Source organism: Oenanthe melanoleuca, chromosome 13 (assembly GCF_029582105.1).
Source record: "Oenanthe melanoleuca isolate GR-GAL-2019-014 chromosome 13, OMel1.0, whole genome shotgun sequence".
Taxonomy (NCBI): Eukaryota; Metazoa; Chordata; class Aves; order Passeriformes; family Muscicapidae; genus Oenanthe; species Oenanthe melanoleuca.
Window position 1 is genome coordinate 15,506,522 of NC_079347.1, and position 12,040 is coordinate 15,518,561.

At 42.3% G+C, this 12,040-nt stretch overlaps 1 protein-coding gene across 1 annotated transcript in view; it reads right to left on the reverse strand.

Moving 5' to 3' along the window:
- TENM2 (teneurin transmembrane protein 2) overlaps nt 1–12,040 on the reverse strand; it is a 602,965-nt gene that overhangs the window by 162,046 nt on the left and 428,879 nt on the right. The window lies entirely within an intron of this gene.

A 12,040-nucleotide genomic window follows, 5' to 3' on the forward strand; every position in this document is an offset into this window, starting at 1 on the left:
AAATCAAAATCACAGCCTAAAATAACCCAGGTCTTACTTCCAATGCAAAATATGTTTAACATTTTTATTCAGATACAATCCAGTATGTCACTCTCAAACCACCTGTTAGAGCTTTAAAATCCATGTCACTCACTGACAACAATTTGGAAGTTGGAGGCTGAGATGTGTTTCCCAAGCATGTTTTCCAGCCCACCATCACGCATGTGCCCACTGTCAAGCAGAGATTTGTATATACCCATTCTACAGAATACCAGCAGACATTTTAAAGGCATTTTTTGAAACATTTGTTTTGAAATAAAAGCCAGAGCATGAGAGATTGTGCAGAACTTGCATACAGGTGAAAGACAGTAAAGGGAAGGCTGGCTAGGTCCCCTAGATTTCTGATTAAACATTTCCATTTGAAGACAACCTCTGAAAATATGTTGGTTTTTCTTTAATGAATTATAAACTCTATTAATGAACATGAAAAATCACTTGGACATTGCCTTTGTTATTGATTTTTTAAACTCCAAGTGGCCTTGTACAGACCTTTCAACAGTGACCAAAATCTAGTTTGATGTAGAAAACAAAGACATTGGCAGTGTCCACTGCCATAACTTTTTTCTCTGTGCTTTGGAGACTTCAGATATGCAATCAGACTCAAACAAATTAATTCTAACCAGTTACTTAATGGAAGCATTGGGGCGTTTTTTTAAACAAATTAAAAACACCCTTCTTTTTTCACCCTTTTTAACAAATAAAAAACACCTTTTTTTCTTTATCTTTTCTTAGAGGTTAGAACTGCTTCTTTTCTGCACATCATAGGTGATCTGTGAGAAAAAGCAATAAAGGCAAATGCCAGAAGACTTCCCTTTAAAATTACCAGCCTTTGAATTTTTAAAAACATCTTTCAGCAAAAAGAAAGCAAGAAATAATGAAAGTCTGGTGTCTTGAATACTTAATTTTAAATGTTTCTTTACTTTGCAACAGTTCAATTAAAATAACTGATGGGAAAATGATATTATGGGGCTGGTTGTGCTACACCAGATCTATTGACTCTTCTGCTCCTTCTGTCTGGGTAGAACCTGATTAATTAGTCAGCAGAAGCAGGTTCAGTCCTTCCTAGCTGCTCTCCAGTGCTGGGAGCACAAGATCACTTCCATGACTGCATGTAGGGACTGAAATGACACAGAGCACGAGGAACAAGGGAAAGCCAGAACAAGACAGACCCAGAGACACAAAGGCAGGCAGGAAAGCTCCTCTCTCACCCAGGCTAATTCTGCATCTGCCTCAGCCCAGGAATCCTTCTCCTCCTGAATCCTCATGGCAGGAACAGCCCTCAGCTTTGCACAGAAGGGTCTATAACACACAGTTCTTACCCTTTCCCTGCCCAAAAGCAGATCTTTCAGAACAAAACTATCTTTATCTGAACTGCCTTTAAATCCAGGAATTTTATGTCCTCTTTACCCGAGAAGGCAGCTACAGCACCAACAGAAATTTTAATATAAAGCATTGTTAAAGTAAACTCAGATATATAATGAAACTCTGCTCCCATTAAAATTGAATTAATGAATATCTAGATATGCTTTAATAGAACATGTCAATCATATCCTGTTGCATGTGAGAAGACAAAAAAAAGTAGAACAAAAAAGCAGCTCCACTGTGATCCCCTTTGAGATACATAAAGTATATAAAGAAAACCAAAACACTTATCTGTGCAAACAGGATCTCCATGATACTGTTAAAACTAATCAGAACTTAGTAGAAGCAAAAAAAGCCAACTGAAAAGGATATGTGAGATGTCATTCTAAAAGACAAAAAGATTTTCATTGGATAAACCCTGAATTTAGTCACATTTTGTCCTACCCAAGCATTTTGAAAGCTGAAAGTTCATTGTCTCAGGATGAGGACCCCTGACAAAATGGCAGCTATCTGAAGACATCACATCACATGAAAGTATACAAGTTCTGCCTTCAAAAGTTAAAAAAGACATTTAACTGAAGATATGTTAAATATCCCCCAAAACAGTTTGGAAAACTGGCACTGCACTCCAAAGCTGGGGGCCAGCTTGGCAGATACACCTTAAATCACAGCAAAGCACACCAGAAAGACTGGGAACATAATGGACAAAACACTTGGACCCCCAGAGTTTTAAATCCATATTCAGCTACTAATGGAAATAAATTGACTTGTCTCAACTCTATCCCTAAACCAAATGATCTATAGCCATATTTTTGTGTGAGATTTGACATGGTCTGGTACAACCAATTGTCTGTGGGCTGAAGCTGCACAGAGAGAACATGAGCATTTATCAACATTAATTACAGCCTCACAGTGGTAAGGCTGGGAGCATTGTACAATGCCTGCTTATGAAAAGAAATGATCTGATTTGTACCAGTTCACTTAATTTCAAATACACTCCATATAAGAATTAAAAAATTGTATTCACTGTCTTACCTGTTCACCTATCAAACACAATTAAGAAAACCACATTTTCTACCTCATAACTAAGTATTAGCAATTTGTATTAGACTAGGACTAATTTTCTATTTTGAAAACATGCAAGTAAATTTATTAAGTCCCTGCCCAGTCTCCCTAATTTCTGTGGATCAATAAGACAATTCCATACTGAGAAATTCACAAAATATGATTGCCAGTCTAGGATGATTCTGTAATTTCAGTGCCCTGGGAAGCTGTGGAAGGAGCTTGGGTGCTGCCCATAGAACAGAAGTCAATTCTGCAGTTCATCCATGCTCTCCTCTCCCGCTCCCAGCCCTGGCTGGAGGATTCAGGATTCACCAGGGTTCAGGATTCTCCCCTCTGTTTGCAGCCCTGCTGCTGGGCGGGGTCACACCTCAGTGGTGACACCACCCCAAGGTGACATCTGTGAAAGCTGAGCTTGCCAGGGGACATTTGACCACTGTTCTGTGCACTAATGGCAAATGGAAAAAGCTATATTTTGCTTTCTTCATTAATTCAGAGCTCTCCCTAGCATGTGCCTTCCCACAGGTCAAAAGGACCTCTGGTGCTCAGGGAATAGTGGTCTGACAGAGACTGTATTAACTTCTATATTCTTTGAGGGAACAATCAGCTTTTCCCCCTCCTTTCTGGACAGATTGTCATGGCAGCACACTACAAGAATGAGTGGAGGAAAAAAAATTGGTTTTGCGATGAAAAACTGTAATAGAAAGGAAGAAAAAGACATTTTCTAACATAAATTGCTTCTTTCTCTCCTCATACTGTCCTAAACTTATTCTGTATGAAAAAATACAAAAAGGCATACAAAGAATTGTAATACTTAAATTGTTTTTTAAATTTATTTTATTTTATGGAGTTTTTAATAGTAATTAATAAATAGAAAAGCTACATGCCAAGAAAATAGTAACAGCTCAATTTAGTTGTTCTAAGACTTAAAAATATCTTCAAGCTGTGGTAAAATTACACCTGTCTGTAATTTTATTGGACATTTATTCTTAGCAGAAAACAATGGAATATAGAACATAATATGCTGGTTTTCATTGTGATAAAAAAAAAAATCCTCTGCAGTTTTCAAAGTCTTTCAAAAAAGTAGCCATGAGTCATTTAATGTCAGTGGAAGCCTCAAAGTGGCTGCCAAATTCAGACAGTGAAGTTTTATGGAAGATTTTTAACTTCCAAACAAAAAGAAACCAAGTTTGAAGAAAACTGTGAGCTGTTCTTATGCTAGTTATGAAAAAATGAACTCTGAGTGCTAGACTAGTGCAAACTTTGGTTACTTGTGTCTCAGTCTTTCCCCAAATGAGATTTAATTGTATGTTCTCTCAGAGTCTTGCAGAAAACGTGGGACCATCAGCTTTATTTCCACAGCTGAGGCCTCTCTGATGTGGTAAAACTGCACAGAAATTTATACCCTTTGGAGTGCCTAGAACTCTAATGCCAGCAACAAAGCTTAAGAAGTGTTATCTATCTGTGTTTAAGTTGTATAATTACAAGAAAATGTCTCAGTCATGTCAATTCCACAGACTAAACTCAGTAAGACAGATTTTTCAGTGGAAAGCTATTTCAAATACACACACACACACATATATAAATCCCCATGGCCATTTTACACATGTGTGTGGTGCATCCCCACACCCAAATGCCTGTGGAAACAGAGGACAGTCCTCCTGACACTTTCAGTGATTTTCAGCCTGCTGCAGATCCTGATGCAGGAGCTAAGGATGCTCAGGTGGGGGAACAGTAATTCAGGGTGAACACATCAGTGTCAATGCCACCCTTGCACCCACTGTAACCTCCTGATCCTTGCAGCAGCACCCACAGCAGCTCCAATCCCAGCTCCTTGAAAGGCTGGTGATTCCTTAAAGGCTGGGTTCTTCACGTCCCCAGGCAAAGTGTTCCAAAATCTGCAGGGTGCAAAGCAGTGTGACGAAGCTGCTGCGAGCACCAGGCTGGCTTGTCACTGTCACTGCCACCCAACAAAGACACAGCTGGACATGTGCACACAGAACTGAGCACTGCCTGCCAGCTGGGCATGGTGCTGTCAGAAAGGCAGCTGCCAACCTCTGGGCACTTGATCTGTCATATTATTAAACAAAACCAAGCAGGCATCACTCACAAAGCCACAAAGGCAAAACTCTGCACTGTGTGACAGCAGCAGCAATGGCTCTGTGCTGGGCACCTCTCCACAGGACACCTGCTCTTCTTCTGCAACACTGAGATCCTCCTGGATACCTTTATAACCTTCTCTCTCCCTAATCCCACTGTGAGCACCCCTGGAGCCTTCTCCAGGGACTGTCACCTCTGGCTTGTCCCCACAGCACTGCCCTGGCCCAGGCTGCTCAGAGTCTGCTGAGCTCTGAGAGAGGCTGAAGAAAGGTAAGGTGAAAAATAGAGAGGGGAAGGACTGCTGAATTGGGGACCACGAGCAGCTCCAGAGTTGGAGGTGGAGAACACCGGCTTGGGAAGGTGTAAAATCTAGAAGGGGAACATGCACAAGGCAGCTCAGCAGCTCCAGGGGCCACCCCTCACCTTCCTGACTGGTGGCTCTGTGGTCAGAAAGATTCCAGGTACTCTGCAAAAGGTGTCAGCCCACTCACTCAGCCTGCCTGCTTGAATCCTAGTTAGCTTTTGTGGGAGTCAGCCAGTCAATAGGCAGCTTTGCCCTTTACATGTATGAATCTCCTCCTTGCACCACTGTTTATTCCTCAGGAACAGAGCAATCAAACTGCTGGTTAATGCCTAGTAAAGAGTAACAGGCACAGCTACAGACACAAACACAAAAATCCAGCACTTTGCATGTGCACTTACATGAAAGTGTACCAGGATCAATCAGCAGATCCAGGAACATTTAGGCAGCTCTAAATCGACTCAACTACAGAACCTTTCTCTTCTTAAGCAGAAAACCTTGTGCCTGTTTTTGCCATAGGGTTCTGAGTAGTTGTTGCAGAGTGCCAAGTGATGAAGCACAATAGTGCCTCCATCTGTTACTCCAGTGGTGAGGATAATGATAACAGTGTTTTGAATTTCAATGGGTCCATGCAGTTTAATTTTCTACATCAATTAATGAACATAATTTTAAAACACTTCTATTTTAAAAAGCATACATGCATGCTCTCCACTATCTCTTAATTCAACTACTCATTTAACAAGTACTAACAGTGCTATTTCAAGTCTATAAGTCATAGAACAAAATAATAAAACTCATAACTCAGAGAAATTTCAGTCAACACACAAACTTAAATGAAGAGGAACCAAAATCACATAATTCTAGACTTTTTTTATAAAGACCCTAAACGTTCCTGTCTCTTCCTGTGCAGTCACTCACGCTGCCTGTTCACTCTGCACAGCCCAGAAGTTAAAAATGCAAACGAACAAGATCATGAAAACATGCAATTATCTGCAATCAGTAAAAACTACTTTGAGCTTATGTGTGCGTGAGTGGGAGTACATCTAGATCAATTTTCTGAATCATCATTATACATCCTGCTTTTGTAGTGTTTCCCTTCTCCCTTCTCTCTCTCCTATTCATGCCTATATTTGTTATGAAGATGATACTCCAGCAGCCTGCCAAAAATGACCTTTCTACAGTACTTTTGGAATTCCTCCAAGCACATGGCCCAAATATGTTTAAAGTCCTTGGGGATGCTTTTGACTGTGCTTTCCTTGACTCTTTAAAATGCTTTTGATTTTTAGACAGGTCCAGTCTATCTGTGCAGATCCCAGTTATTTGGAAAGTCCCCACAACCTTTCTGCAACCTTCACATGCAGGAACAAGAGAATGAAGGAGTCAGTTCTTACCCAGCCTTCAGTCTCAGAGGAATAACCTGCTCTAGCACTTGTACCTGTAGCTGCAAGTAAATGGTAAAAGAAAGCCACAAAAGACAAAGCAAAATCAGAGTGAGGACTCGTTTCACTGTTCCAAGTAGTTGTTTGTAATGCCAAATATATCCTAGGAAATTGCATTAACAAAAGGAAAGGAAATTTTGTTTCACTGCTCTCTTCCAGAACATTTTGCATCATGTAAAAAGATATCAAAATATTGAGACATCATTGAAAATAGGCAGACAATTGCAGAGAGCAGCTGTAGCTTGGAACTCCAACGTGTTCAGAAACTTCAAGTTTACATGTTCAGTTCAGAAGTTCTGCAGCTGATCTTGACACATCAACATGGTATAAAATGTGAATGCAGTATTTCAGATATTTAATTTCTTTCTTAAAAAAAAAAAAAATGCTTTCCTCCACTGTTAAATGCCTTTCCTCATGTGCCCTGTTTTTGGCTTTTTTGCCTCGACTGCTGTAGCCTGTGCACAGGCTCAGGGCACTGTGCTCATTCCTGCACTGGAATGAACTGCAGCCCTGGGTGCAGATGTTTCCCAGCTGTGATGCCCCACGATTTTGAGTTCAAGCACTGCATGGTGCACACAGGGACACAGCTCACGTTGCTGCTCCATCCTTTCATCTCTCATTGCTGTCCTCAGGCTCACCCAGAGAGACTGTGCTGGAATTAGACTGGCAAAGTAACAAATGCAGCTTAAACCCCAGGAAAAAGCAAATAATTTAAATAGTTCTTTTAAGGTGGATACAAATTCTTTTCAGGTTAAATTTTCAGATTTCTCAATCTTTAAACTGAACTTTGCACAAATGACCTCAGATTTGGACCACTGGTTTTTAGCTACAGCCAACAAGATCTAAAGAAACCTATTTAATAATCACCAGAAGGGTGGCCATCATTCTTTCTCCTGAAACACAGAGGAAACATTAGGATGTTACAGTCTTCCCTAGAGCCTAGCATCACATCCTCATGAGCAAGCACAAAGAATTTATAGACATAGATACAAAATTATCTTTGCAACTGAAAGGTTTGGACTGAAAATATTTCAAATTATGAGTATAATTATGAGAACTGAAGAATAAGAGTAATTTCTATTTAATTCTAGCCTTTTTTCCTCTGGAATTAAGTACTATTAGTTATAATGGTAACAATTAATTTTACATCAATATAAAGCACTGAAAGGGGCATTAGTAAATCAGGCAATCTCAGTGAAACATCCACACATGGAAGCTCCTCTGCTCTCCTCCCTCACCAGTCCTCCCAGTGCCTGTGTGGGGTTCTCATCCCAGAGGATTCCTGCTGTGTGAGGAGCCACAGGAACCTCCCCTGCAAAGCCATTCCTTTCTCCCTGTGCCCTCAAAGCATTCCCAGCTTTAAAGCAGAGCGCTGCCTCTCCAGCTGCCAGGAAGGAACGGACCCACCCTGGGATGTTCAAAGGCAGCATTTCCATCACACATCCCCTTGGAAAGCAATGATTAAAGCAGCAATAAAGGAACACCTCTCAACTGGAGAAGGTAGAAACCAGCACTTTGTTAGGAGGAGGAAGAGATGCTTTGAAACAGACTGCAAGAGGACAATAAAAGTTAAAGAGCATTAAACAGCAGCTCTGAGCCTAAAGGTAAAGCAGCTAAATACTGCAGAAATGAACCATAAAAATAGCATCATAAAAATGCTACAGCCATGCATTACTGTGCCCTTACTTAGAGATATTTCAAGCCTTCCATTACAGCCCCTTATTTCAAAGAAAACAGAACGATTATGCAGCCAGCCTGGGAGCCTGTTGCAGCCATAAAGCAGCAGCAGACCAGGGAAGGCACAGCCCCTCTTTGTTTGCCTGAACCAGAAGCAAGCACACTAAAATCAAGCACACATCACTGCAAGTGTTCCAGGTCAGGTCAGTCAGGGTTTTGGGCAACTTCATCTAGTGTTAGGTGTCCTTGCCCATGGTGATCCTGAAGCTCTTTCCAACCCAAACCATTCTATGGCTCTAAGTAAGTACAATTAGGAACTCTGCATAGGCTTGTTGTAAACTCATAATTCCACTAGAAGCAACGAGCTGCTGCAATAGAGCTAAACATAATTATGTAACAAATACAGCACCACAAAGGACACACAAAGATTTGGGCACACTTGCCTGAAAAGGCCACATGAAAACATGTGCAAGCAGTAAAAGCGTCCTTTACATCACAAAGAAAATAAACCAAATATGATTAACACCCCCTCCCAATCAATACTGAAACAAGAAACAGAGAAAAGATATATTTGGAAAATATGATATCTCCAAACAGTCTGAATTTAGCCCAAACTGCCTAAGACAGTAAAGGAACAAAGGGAAGGTTAAAATATTCTTACCAGAAAAAAAAATTAAAATAAAAAAAGCAGCAACATGCAGACGCGTGTTGTATTATTCAATGATTTCAGCACTTGGTACTGTTAGATAAAGAGACATCTGGAATCTAAATGGTGATCTGAGTTTTGTAGTGCTGACACAAAGCATTCCCTTCAGACAGCTCAGGTGCCACTTTCCGTTTCATAATCAGTAACGTGACCACTTGCACATCATTTTCAGTTGAGAGCAGAATCTACTGAAGGTAAATGAAAGATGAAAACCAAGAGTTATGAAACCTTCTCTTGATAAGGCAGGTGCTGTCAGTGCTGGCTTTGCCTCCTGAGCGCTCCTCTACTGAGATGAATAAACAGATAACAAGATAAAAAATTAGAATAGTGCACTGTGAAGAGGCAGCATGAGAGGGGTCAACGCTTTGCAACAAGCTACAGCTTTAAAGTAAAGGCTGAAGTAAAAAGTTATCAAAAAGATGTCTTTTTTTTTGTGGCTATTGTATCAATGTAGATGAAACACCAGTTTTAAAGTGAAAGAGTTACAGGTTAATTCTGAAAGTCTCAGTGATTTCACGAGCACCAATTTCAGACATCTTCTGAGTTAATATTCTTGTGATGAAACTTGTCATCAAGCTCTGTCAGGTGTGTAATTTCAGAAAAGAACTAAAATCGATCCTGAAGCAGCTCTGGAATAGTCTTGGAACACAGCAATTCTGCCAGGACATTTTCTAATAGCTTAATGGTTGCCTGTGATAAACCTGTCTTCCAAAAGGCGCCAATTAACTGCCGGGCATCCTGCAACCTCCAAAAATAACAGTGTTCACAAAGTAACCTTGTGTCATCAACGTGTCCATACACACTCCCAGAGGTCGCAGGATAAGAAAAAAGAGAAGGACCAAAGTCAGTAGTGGCATTCACAGTCACCTCTGGCTGGGAACAGGTACAAAAACACAGTAAAAAACTCAGCCAGGCAAATGCCCACTGCTGTGGCTCAGGGATGGCAGAGAATCCTTTTGTGAATACCCCAAGGAATTCCCTCCAGGTAAAGTGATTGGTAAATTGGGACAATCTTGAGCCTTCAGAAATGACATATTTTTGTTTGCATTGTACCCAAGAACAATTCCATACAGGAAGAGGCAGAACAGCCACAGCAGGTGGCCACTCTACACCAGAACTAAAAGTAGTACTGTTCCTGGGCACACAGCATGAACAGCACCCACATTTCTATCTTGTAATTCTTAGCAATAAATGAATAAAAAATTCAGGATGTCCAAATTAAGTTATATTAAGTAGCAGAAGTTCTCATAGAAGCAGAGAATTGAGGTTTTTTTCTTTTTTTGATTTTTTTTTTTTTTTTTTTTTTTTTTTTTTTTCCCCAAAGTTAGCTCCAAACCTTCAATAAGCAAGAATCCCTCTCCTTTCCTTTTTTGGCCATCTGGGCTTTGGATAACCTGAATTTGCTTCCCACTTCTTCATGGCACCCATGTTCCCATTTCAGCAGAGCAGGACAAAGTGAGGGCAGCCCCCTGAGCACATCCCATCCCAGCCCAGCCCAGCCTGGCACTGCCTCCCTGCCCTTCCCAGGCTCATTTGCTCCCCATGGAGCTGCAACCCACCACTCATCAACCACTGAGTAACCCCAGCCTCGGTGCTGTCAACTCCAACCCAGCCACAGCAGCTCCTCCAAGATGAGCAGGGTTTAATCAAATGTTGGAGGGGCTGGGCTGAGGCTGCATGGGGGTGCGACTCCCCAAATGTGGGGTGTAATCCAGCAGAGCCTCATTAAAGCCCTGGGAGGCTGAAAACCAAACCTAACATCCCAGAAGCTGTGGCAACCAAGCAGCTAAACCCTGGCAGCAGGCAGTGCTCCAGCAGCCCAGCTCCTCCACCTGCTCGCTGTGTTTATCACTCTCTGGGCAAGCAACACCACCCTGCTATTCCAAGCACTTTATTCAGCACCACAATGGCTAATTTTAAATTCTGAGAGATCAGCTCTGCCAACTCTGCTATTTAAAGTGCAAGTTAAATATGTTTGACATTCTATACCCCAAATGACAACAAACCAGAATATTTAGACCAGCAGCATATCAGGCATTTATTTATTTATTTCTCTGTCAGGCCTATGTGCTGCACCTTTTCATTTATATGCTGCTGTTTGCCCCACAGGCATCAAGCTGTTAACATGTACAGAAGAGATTAAAATGAACTTGCATGCTGGATGAGGTATAAATTAAAATTATAGTACTGTCAGTCATGAATCTCGGATTGTTTCTCAAAGTCTCCCAAAATGCATAATGTCAAGTGAGCCTCTGTTTGTTGCTTCAGGAAAGGCAAAATGTATAATTTTTCAGCAGCACAGTCAATATGAATTCTAAGTAAGTTGTCCCTGAGCCTGTGATATAAATATGCCGTACTAATCGCATGAGTTGTGTATGCAAGGAAGGTCCAAGTGAATAAAAGGCTTTAAAATGGAATGTGAGCAGCATTATTCACTGTGTACCTTCCAGTGCAAAGCAGATTGGGGCTGCTGGATGCTCTAATGCCACTCAATCCCCGTGCAGTGTTAGGCTGACTCAAAGCGCACCAAAGCCCATCTCCCAGCACACCAAAGAACACCAAAGCCCATCTCCCAGCACACCAAAGAACACCAAAGCCCATCTCCCAGCACACCAAAGAACACCAAAGCCCATCTCTCAGCACACCAAAGCACACCAAAACTCTCAGCACACCAAAGCACACCACAGCCCATCTCCCAGCACACCAAAGAACACCAAAGCCCATCTCCCAGCTCACCAAAGAACACCAAAGCCCATCTTCCAGCACACCAAAGCACACCAAAACTCCCAGCACACCAAAGAACACCAAAACTCCCAGCACACCAAAGAACACCAAAACTCCCAGCACACCAAAGCACACCACAGCCCATCTTCCAGCACACCAAAGAACACCAGAGCCCATCTCCCAGCACACCAAAGCCCATCTCCCAGCACACCAGAGCCCATCTCCCAGCACACCAAGGCCCATCTCCCAGCACACCAAGGCCCATCTCCCAGCACACCAAGGCCCATCTCCCAGCACACTGAGGCCCATCTCCCAGCACACCAAGGACCATCTGCCAGCACACCAAAGCCCATCTCCCAGCACACCAGAGCCCATCTCCCAGCACACCGAGGCCCATCTCCCAGCACGCCCATCTCCCAGCACACCAGAGCCCATCTCCCAGCACACCAGAGCCCATCTCCCAGCACACCAGAGCCCATCTCCCAGCACACGAGGCCCATCTCCCAGCACACCAAAGAACACCACAGCCCATCTCCCAGCACACCGAGGCCCATCTCCCAGCACACCAAGGCCCATCTCCCAGCACACCAGAGCCCATCTCCCAGCACACCAAGGCCCATCTCCCAGCAC